The sequence below is a fragment of the Sus scrofa genome, chromosome 1 (genome assembly GCF_000003025.6).
Source record: "Sus scrofa isolate TJ Tabasco breed Duroc chromosome 1, Sscrofa11.1, whole genome shotgun sequence".
NCBI lineage: Eukaryota > Metazoa > Chordata > Mammalia > Artiodactyla > Suidae > Sus > Sus scrofa.
In genome coordinates, this window is record NC_010443.5 from 16,602,036 (window position 1) to 16,612,800 (window position 10,765).

The window sequence follows — 10,765 nt, forward strand, 5'->3', positions numbered from 1 at the left end:
TTATTAAAATGCAGGCAATTAAAAAAAGCTTTCAACAGTAACTAGATCAATTGGATTTTTACTTCAGTAATAAGTTATCTGTACTACCATAATGCAAGGAAGATTTCTGAAGTCTACTGAATGATGAGTAAAGAAAACTATTATTATTATGTTGAAATATTTATACAAACAGTAATTAATACTATTCAGGAGAGCAAAATATTCTACAACAGTCACTCAGTGAATTAACATAAGAAACTTTCAAAGGAGTTCCTGTTGCGGCTCAGCATCCAACTAGGATCTATGAGGATGCATGATCGATCCCTGGCCTTGCTCAGAGGGTTAAGGAGCCAGGGCTGCCGTGAGCTGTGGTGTAGGCTGCAGACGTGACTTGGACCCCGAAGGTGCTATGGCTGTGGCATAGGCTGCAGCTGCAGCTGTGATTCGAACCTCTATATGCTATTTTATCTTAAAAAAGATTTAAAAAATTTAGGAACCCCCCCCCACAAGTAATCAAGTAATGAACCTTAGGAAATTTAGCAAAATAAAATTTATTTTTATTTTTAGTCTTTTTTTTTGGCCATTTCTTGGGCCGCTCCTGCGGCATATGGAGGTTCCCAGGCTAGGTGTCTAATCGGAGCTGTAGCTGCCAGCCTACATCAGAGCCACAGCAACGCGGGATCCGAGCCCCGTCTGTGACGTACACCACAGCTCACGGCAACACTGGATCACTGACCCACTGAGCATGACCCACTGAGCAAGAGCAGGGATTGAACCTGAAACCTCATGGTTCCTAGTCGGATTTGTTAACCACTGCGCCACGACGGGAACTCCCAAAATAAAATTTATTTTAAAAACTAGGTAAATTCCCTTCTACTCTTATCTTCCCAGTTCATATCAGAATGATCATTTTTTATGGATTTCTCTTACTAAACAAAACTTGCCTCATGTGAGAACTGTGTTCCGCAAGGTGAAATCACTGATTTGGGGTTTTCATTTGTACTGACAAGTATTTTCTCTCATTGATACAGAATGGAAAAGTCATTCCATTGAATTGCCATTGGCCCTATACTAATGAAACAAGCTATATCTTTGGCCTGCCTGGTAAACTAACAGGAAGCAAATTCACGATGTGTCAATTTTGCTAACACTAAAAAAGTTAACACCAAGGCATTATAGATTAAAATAAGTCATCTTTAATATATATGTTAGAGTAAAACTTTAGGCTAAAACTCAAAATAAGAGTACTATTTAATAATTCAGACAAAAGTTAATACCAAAGAATAAGAAGAATTTACTAATTAAAATTTACTTTTGTGTGTTTTTTCCCTCAATAATTCACTATCATCTGTTATTCTCCCAGAACCTGTCTTCTGCACTAGCCAAACAGGCAAGTTAAATGGTCAGAATCACCCTCCAGAAACTCTGAGGTCTTTGCAATGCAACTAGGAATGTGGCATTGCTTTTGACTATTGTGGCAAGGTTGGGCAGGGGCTGGTTGTAGGGATCACACATTTTTTTCAACAGATTAATTCTTTTGAATCATTTTATTAAAAACAATCAACATTCATATATTTCTACCAGTCTTTTACATTCTACATTTTTTTATTTTATTTTTTTTAACCCTTGCTTTTCCTGTCTCTCTCTGCAGGGCCACTTCAATCTCTACTTTATTATTTGGGTTCTGAGGTTTATACCAGGATTGTTTTTCTTTTTCTCCTTAAATGAAACAAGAATGCCATTTTTTTTAACAAGGTAATTAAAATACTACAAATTCTTAAAATGCCCTTGTCTGTATTGTACCTGTTAGTAGATAAATCAGACTTTCTTTCTTTCTTAAGCCACTCAAACTGATACACTGCAGGCTGTTACAGTTCAAAACAAGCAAACAAACAAAAACCCACAAGAGTATAAAAAAATTCAATTGGATGTATGTCTATCTCATTTCTAAAACAGTACTGTATCACATCAAATTTGAATATTAAGCAATGTGTGTCATGTAAGCCAAGAAATATTTTGAGCAAATGACTAAAGATCTTAGAACTTGAAGGAAGTCTTCAGTTTTAGGAGAATTAACATTATTATTCATTAGGCAGGGACTATCCTGCCACAGAACAGGAAAAGGTGACTGGTGCTAAGCTTTAAACACCTGAAAAATGGTTACTGTTAAAAGTAGAGTAGGGTGGGGTGGGATGTTTTCTGTTTTCTGTGGAAACACCAATATTCCCCACATCACAGGATTGTAAGAAAGTGACTGAGCCATTTAACTTATAAAGTAAGTATAAATCTATAGTTTCACTGAAATTGCCTTAAAGAGATAAGACAGAAACTTGTCTTTTAAAGGTTAGTTACAAGCATATAATTATGTATGAATTATTTTCCTACTATAGGAATAGGTTTTTTTGGGGGCGGTTTCTATTAATGACTTCATGATTGTTCATTCATGAAAGGAATAGGTTATTGAATACTAATCCAGCTGCAAACAATTGATTTCTTTCAATTTCTAGGATTTTTTTTCAAACTTTTGGCTAAATTAAAAAAAAATGGCATTCAGAAAACTATGCAGGATATCTTAGTCTGGGCTTAAAATTAGAGATTCAAAGACTTAAGTCCAGTGCAAGTACTGTTCAAACTCAGAAGGTGCTTACTACCATTGTGATACACAGGAAAACTATCACTAAATCATTCTGCATGGAACACACAGTACTTCCTGAACTCTGAAGGACAGGCCAGACACTGAAGATATGGGAAAGTCAAGACTGAAAGGAAAATAAGACATTGTCTGATCTTGAGAAACTCAGTCTAGTGCTTCCCCAGGCTAAAAATGAAAAACAAATATTGCTATTTGATTGACTATTCCACTCTTTTCTTCAAAAATCTTATCCACAACTTGCATTATTTTATCTTTGTAAAAGACTTCTTTAACACTTTGTAAATTTTTGCATTATCCCTCTTCAAACAATAAAGGCATAACAATTAATGACAAAATGAACATTTGTTGACTACTTATACTGCACTAAATGTTTTACAAATATTTCCAAGAGCTGCGATCTTATATGATATTTATATCTACTTGTCAAAATGCCCCAGCTCATCAACAAGATATGTCACAATGCTTTTTCACCATAAGAAGACTAGGTTTACTCCTGATAGTATAATCCACTAGACAACATTTACAAACGCCCCAGAAAGTACTAATGACTCTAAACTACAACTGAGTCTTAACATTATTCTATCAAAGAAGAATGTTAAACTGTTCAAATAAAATGTATACTAAACGATGTCCCACACAGTGCTAGGAGAGCTTTTTGGAAAGACCATCAACTTCACTACATTTGTTTTACAACAAAACTTCAGATAAGCAACAAAAAAGTTGTAATTTACTGAGCCCCTTCTATGTATCAGATAATTACAAAATGTGTAGTTTACCATCACAGCAACCTTACAGACACCATACTTATTTTACAGAGAAGAAAACAAGCTCACAGATGCTGAGAAATTGTAATTAGCCCCCAAACACAAAGCCAGCAGTAAGTGGCAAAACCAGGCATCAAACCAGGATAGCAGACTCCAAATTTTTTCTTGAGCCACAAAGCAGCTTTTTGAGGCACTAATAGGAAATCACTATTCAGTGAAAGTCTGAAGTACAAACATAATGTTGTTTCCAAGTTATGAAGTATATTCTTTTTTAAAAAACTGAAATATAGTTATTTACGATGTTGTGTTAATTTCAGGTGTACAGCAAAGTGATTCAGCTACACATATGTATCTACTCTTTTTCATATGGTATGTTCTTAATCAAAGTAAAATTTATGTATAGAATATTTTGGGTTTTGAAATCAAAGATAATACACATTATGCAGGTTTTAAAAGAGCAATTATGCAATATTTGTTTCTCAATCACCCCTTTCTATTTTAATTTTCTCCACAGTACTTTTTTCCTCCCAGACACACTTGATTTTACTCTTTTATTATGTCCCTTCCACTACTGAAAATGTAAACTGTACGAGGACATCTCAAAGGATCCTGGCACACTAAGTGCTCAATAAATATTCGTGAAACAAGTGAAAGCTTGGCACCCAGTAGGTATTCCATAAATATTAGTTTCTTTTTCTTTTACTATGTAGGAAACACTAAAAAGGGTTAGTGTTAAGATATTAAAGGTCAAAAGAAATTTACCACTCCTGATCCCAAATTTTGAACTGTAATAGATTGCTGGAAATGCAATACAATCTCTTGTTGAAGTTTTACATTCAAATTGTTAAGAAGAAAAAAAGACATTCAGCAAAGCCTCATTTATCAAGCATTGTCAGGAGATAAGGGGGCTACATAAAATATACTTCAAACAAAGCATTTATTATTTTGCTTTTTTTTTTTTAGGGCCGTACCCATGGCATGTGGAAGTTCCCAGGGTAGGGGTCTGATGGGAGCTACAGCTGCCAGCCTACACCACAGACACAGCAACGCCAGATCCAAGCAACCTACACCACAGCTCACAGCAATGGTGGATCCTTAACCCACTGCGCAAGGGCAGGGATCGAACCCGCAACCTCATGGTTCCTAGTCAGATTCGAGAACAAAGCATTTTTAAGGGCCAAAACTTTATTTATTTATTTTGTCTTTTTGCTATTTCGTGGGCCGCTCTCGCGGCATATGGAGGTTCCCAGGCTAGGGGTCGAATCGGAGCTATAGCTGCCAGCCTATGCCAGAGCCACAGCAACGCAGGATCCGAGCCGCGTCTGCGACCTACACCACAGCTCACGGCAACGCCGGATCGTTAACCCACTGAGCAAGGGCAGGGATCGAACCCACAACCTCATGGTTCCTAGTCGGATTCGTTAACCACTGCGCCAAGACGGGAACTCCAAGGGCCAAAATTTTAATCAATTTTCAGAGACCTCTTATTGATATTAAACATCAGGAATTTACTTTGTGGCAACATATCTTAGTGTGCTTTTAACTGTAGCCCATTCTTTGTGTCTCAGTGGTAAGGAACCTGACTAGTATCCATGAGGATGCAGGTTCAATCCCTGGCCTCGCTCAGTGGGTTAGGCAAGGCCTGAGTGAGGCCAGGGATTGAACCTGCATTCTCTTGGATACTAGTGGGGTTCATTACTGTGAGCTTGGTGTAGGTCACAGACTTGGCTGGGATGCTGTGCTGCTGTGGGGTAGGCTGGCAGCTGCAGCTACAATTAGACCTCTAGCCTGGGAACTTCCATATGCCACATGTGCGGCCCTAAAAAGCAAAAAAAAAAAAAAAAAAAAAAACCAGAAAACAATAGCTCATCCCTATTCTGAGAATTAAGAAATTAGAAACTAAACATACTTTGTAAAATAAGTCATTAAAAGATAAGTCTACATAAAATGCCTAATTTTAATGCTAAGAAGACTAGTAGTAAGTACTACTTAGTACCAAACAGTGTGCTTTGAGGGATGGCATACTTAGAAAACAAAGAAAAATGAGTTCCCATGTGGCACAGTGGAAAGGAATTTGACTAGGAACCATGAAGTTGTGGGTTCAACCTCTGACCTCGATCCAACGTTGCCATGAGCTGTGGTATAGGTCAAAGATTCGGCTCGGATCCTGAGTTGCTATGGCTGTGGCGCAGGCCGGCAGCAGTATCTCCGATTGGACCCCTAGCCTGGGAACCTCCATATGCTGTGGGTGCAGCCCTAAAAAGAAAAGGAAAGAAAGAAAACGAAGAAAAAGACCAAAAGACCGCCATTCTTAATCTCAGACTCTATCATGATCACAGTCCAATTCAGCAATTAAAAATACAGTACCGGCCATCCCTGAGTACCTACTCAGGGATTTTGGTTTTCTGATTAAGGGTCCTTGATTTTTTTTAGCGTCAGAGTCATAAAAAAAAGGAAATGTTAAAATACTGTATTTTGGAAATATGAGCCAGAGGTAAATAAATGTGAACACACACACACACATTTATATCTCATATAATTTCAAAATCTCCAAATCCTTACCATCTTAACACAGAGGATTTAAAATAAGATGACTGTTTAGACTGTGAGTCTTCCAAAAGACTCAGGCTTAATCTGATCATTTTCCTACGCGTGGCAGCCAACATTACCTACACCTCCAAACTCCTAGTTGCCTAAAACTGTTCATCTAATCTTCTACCAGCATCTTATCCTCTTCCTCCTTATTACTATTTTGCTCCCTTTTCACATTTGCCTCTATTACCTCATAATCCTTCTACTTTATAGAGTCCCAATCTTAGATGAACCAAATTAGAATGACATAAGTGGGAACAAAGGAAACGTCTACTCCTGTTCTCTTCTGGGTCATGGGAGCCTGGCCAGGTAGCGATATAATGGAACTGAAGCTTTTCTGAACTAGTTTACCTTATAAACTTCCTATGTTGTAAAGATTATCAGAAACTTTTTTTCCCCCCAAAACATCTATAACAAGGTAAACTTTGCTTTTTAAAGTACGTTGATAACTATTAAAAAATAAATTTTTAGTCTTGATCAATTTATACAACTAAAAAAATGCTATTTCAGAAAATTCACACATTCCTCATGGGACTTTTTTCTTTTCACATGAAACTCACAAAGTTTCGTGTAAATGGTCTACATTACACCTATTTTTCAGAATGACATATGTTCACAGATACATACATAGATTTCATCCGAAACAGTATTGTGAGAAACGAATTTTCCTTACAGGGAAAACTAAAGAAGTAGAATAAATTTTTATTTCTGTCAAGACACAAGACTAATCACGTTAAGACACTTACCTGAGGGTAATATATTACTAATACTAAAGAAGCAATACTCAATAATAACATAATTGGAGATCTACTTAACTCTGCAGTTTAAAAACGTGATTTCACTAGATGCAATAACTGCATGCAAGTTTTGGCAAACACTACTTTCCACTAGGGAGAGGACCAAATATAGGTAATATTTCATAAAGTTAAAATTTATTTTCCAGGAAATTTGTATCAGATGAGGCTCTTATCATCTACTCCTAAATGAGTTACAAAAGCACAGGTTCTACTATGTGACTAAAGAGGGTTCACTAAAGAGGGCTAAATGGCTTGCATTTCAGTATCCCTCGAGAATTCTTCTGAACTCAGGAAAAGGTAGTCCACGTGCCCAAGAGAAAAATGAAATAACAGAGTAAACTCAGTGGGTGACTTAGTCATCTATTAACACATTCGGTTTTTAGTTGATCCTTTGAAGATTTAAATCTTAAGCACTGTCTACTAGAAACTGATTAGATTTAAGGGGAAAAAAAAAAGCCGACAGAAGTTCTGAATCACTGGAATTTTTCTATTTCCTGTTAACACAGTGATAGTGCTATGTTCAATATATTCGTTCCATACCCGTTTTTGAAAAGCTATAGTGTCCCTTTTAAACTTGGCTCTATTTTAATTTGTAGCTCATTTATCTAACAATTGCTCCCATTGTTTCTAATTTAAGTGTCCAGCCAAAGCATACAATAAGATGAAAAGCATGTCTTGTCTTTATTAGAAAATGCAATGGTTTCAAAACCTAGAGTTTCAAACTGCCAGGGTTTAAAATCAATCACGATTTCACTGTTACAAGGAATACAAAGATATTTTTAAAAAGGTGTCAATATTTTGCCACTGTACAAAAAGTGTGGTAAGCAGTAGTAGGGGAAAAAACTGAAAGCAAAATTTTATTCCATGCCCATCAAACTTCCCAGCCAAATCTAAAATTGCATAAGGAGCAACATACTCTTCTGAGTGAGCTAAAGCACAGACTCATTCTTTTTTATAAAATGTGAATCAACCTGACCTTAAAATCTGACACTTTAAAAACTTACCTAAAACAGACAAAATGGATGCAAAATTATACTGCTTCACTGTTGCCTCGAATACGACCAAGAACCTTCCAATGAATAAAGGCACTCAGAACAGCCTCCCGTTGGGGACCCGAAATTCATGAACTACCGAGAAACCCCCGTGAAGCTGCAAATTCCCTGCACTCTCCTGGAAACCCCTCTTATCAGAAACATTTGAAGAATTTCTCCACAACAATTAAGCTGACTTGAAGAATGGAAACCTAACATCTCAAATATACTATATATGGAATGAAACATGGCCAAACACATAAATACGAACCCACACGGTCTCTGACACTTTGGTGTACTACTCTGCCCGAGCAATCCCACAGCATCAGCAACGGAAAGATACACCTGTCACCTGTTCAGCGATTCCCAGACCCTCTCGCCTCCCTGCCACAACCACAACCTTACTGAGGTTGATCGGACAGAAAACTAGAATTATCCTCTGAAATATAGGGGCCACATATTCACAGCGGGGCTGGCTCCCCACTTCAAGAAGGCTGCAGAAAACCAACACTGGAAAGGGAACGCCATTCTCCCCTCGACCCCCACGTAACTCCCTCGGGCTCCCCCCCCCGCCCCTAAATCATCTTTATTCGGGCTCCGGCTCCCCAAGAGGCGTTTTCCTTCCCCCACCCCCATCTCACACATGCCAGAGGGGCGGGCCGGGGGCACCCGTGAAGGCAGGGGCCCTCCCCACCCCTGGCACCCTCCCCCACCCGGGGTTCTCCCCGGCGCCCGATTCCAATGTATGCCCCCTCCCCCTACGCACTTAGTCCCCCGAGCCCAGGCCCGGCGTTCCCCACCCCCGCCCGGTCTGGGGGACTTGGGGGGCCTCCCTCTCCGCCTCGCCACTGGGGAAGGAAGGAGGCGGAGGGAGGAAGAGTGAGAGGAAGAAGCGGACGCCCCGCAAAGGCCTGGCGAGTCGGCAGAGTCCCTTCCAGACGAAGGGGGGGGTGCGGGGAGCTGAGGGGCGAGCGAGGACTGGGGATCCCGCCGAGGCCCGGCAGCACTGTCCGCTTACCCTTCGCCGCCGCAGCTTGCCCCTCCTCCTCCTCGGCCGCCGCCGCCTCTCCCACTAGGGCAGCCGTCTCCACCGTCGCCGCCGCCGCCTCCACCACCACAGCCGCCGCCAGCGCCGCCGCCGCCTCCGATTCCACCCGGCAGGGGGACACCTCAGCCCTCCCTCCCTCCCCGCTCAGCCCCTCCGATCGGCCGCTGCCGCCAACTCCCTCCAGCCGCCACCGCCGCCGCCGCCGCTCGTGGCTGAGGGGGAGGGGAGGGGGTCGGGCTGGGTCGCCCCGCCGGCGGCTGCTGCAGATCAAAAACGATGGCTGGGTGGCGTCGCCGCTCCCCGCTCCTCCGCTCCAGCTCGCTCGGCCTCCCTACCTCCCTCGGCCCCCACCCCCCTCGCGCTCGCCTGCCCTCCCCCCACCCCCCCAGCTCTCGCTGGCTCCGGCCGCGGCTCCGCCAGCCCAGTGCAAATCAAAATACTGTCACACAATATGGCGGCGCGGCCGCCGGCAAACACCGCGAGATCTGCGGCCGCTGCTGAGGCGGCGGCTGTGACGAGGCCTCCCCCAGCCGGGCGGCGGGGGAGCGGCCGGCGACGGCTGCGGCGGCCGCGGCGGCGCGGGGATGCTCTTTCTCCGCCCAGCACCCCTCCCCTGACACTCGCAGCCTCCACGCCCGTCTAGCGAAGGCTGGAGAGAGAACGCAGCCCGGCCGCGCGAAGTGGCGCGGGCCGCCGCCCGGGCCGTGCGAGAGGGGCACCGAGGCCGACGGCCCGGGATCTCACTTCTTAAGTTGGATCCCGTCGCCGTTACTTGGGGCGGGATGTGTGTGTGTGTGCAGAGAAAGTGCAGGTTTCCCTCTCAGCGGGAGCGGAGAACAGTTTGGGTCGAAAGGAGGAAGACACTCGGCTCCCCGCCGCTCGGCCAGTCCGGAAGCGGCCGGCGGGACCTGCGGGGCGGGGGCCTCGTGCTCCGCGCGGGGGGCGGACCGGACGCCGCGGCGCTTCGGCGCCCCGCGCCTGCTCTGAGCCCGGGCGGCCGCGGGCGGCAGGTGGGCCTGCGCCGCGGGCGGGAGTGCGGGCTCTAAGGGAGGGACACACCCCCTTGGAGGCGGCTGCGCGGAGGCCGCCGGCTGACGGGGGTGACCGCTGCAGGAGACCAGAGTCGTCCCCAGAGTGTGCGAGACTCGTCCTAGAAGCCTCAGAACTCGCAGCTTCGCGTCTGGAAAAAAGTGTTGGGCGCTGAGTTTTCTGGAGTGCTGGAAAGAAAAACCAGTCTTAATGTTGCAAGGGTTTTGTTGTTTCGATTTTATTTTAATTGCACGTTCCTAGAAGTCCTAGAAGCAGAGCCAAAGGCACTTTAACTTGGGGCGGGGGGGAGACTTCTGTTTCTATCTTCTTAAAGATATATTTGTTCAACTTCCCCCTGGAAAAAACCGTGTTTAACACTCACATTTCTCACAATGAAAGATACTCATTTAAACGTTCTAGCGCTTTAATGTTGTCCAAAACACTACGGCATTTTTTTGTCCCTGTCCAAAATGTGCATATTCCTGCCAGTTTTTTCCTTGAAACAATTCTTATTCCCCAGAAAAATCCTGAAGGACCGTTTTTATTCTTCTGTTTCCAGTATGAGCGCTGTAGTTACAGCAAGAGCCCCCCGCCCCCTTTTAAGATTCTTTTAAGAAGTACAGGCTTCTCTAAGGTTAAAGTGCTTTTGCCAGTTCTCTTCCCCTTACTCATCATTTAAAAATACCTGAAATATTGGGATATATCACCAATTCAAAACCTTTACCACGTTAAAGCCTAAAGCACTTATTACTTATTATATCAGAATTTAGGTATTTTCTCTCCATTGTCAATATCATTAAGAGGAGTAAATTAGAATATAAAAAATGGAAAGACTAGTTTCAAATCAATGGTAGGTAATAGGAAATCACTGA

General features: G+C 43.0%; 1 protein-coding gene across 6 annotated transcripts in view; it reads right to left on the bottom strand.

Moving 5' to 3' along the window:
- Positions 1–9,844, bottom strand: part of TAB2 (TGF-beta activated kinase 1/MAP3K7 binding protein 2) — a 78,516-nt gene extending 68,672 nt beyond the window's left edge. For 3 of the 6 annotated variants that reach the window (XM_021086951.1, XM_021086965.1, XM_021086945.1), the window contains exon 1: positions 8,835–9,199. The gene's annotated coding sequence lies outside the window, so the exon portion shown is untranslated. Of the gene's footprint in view, positions 1–8,834 lie in introns of all 6 variants that reach the window. The other 3 variants (XM_013992499.2, XM_021086968.1, XM_021086959.1) reach the window with 3 other exon arrangements.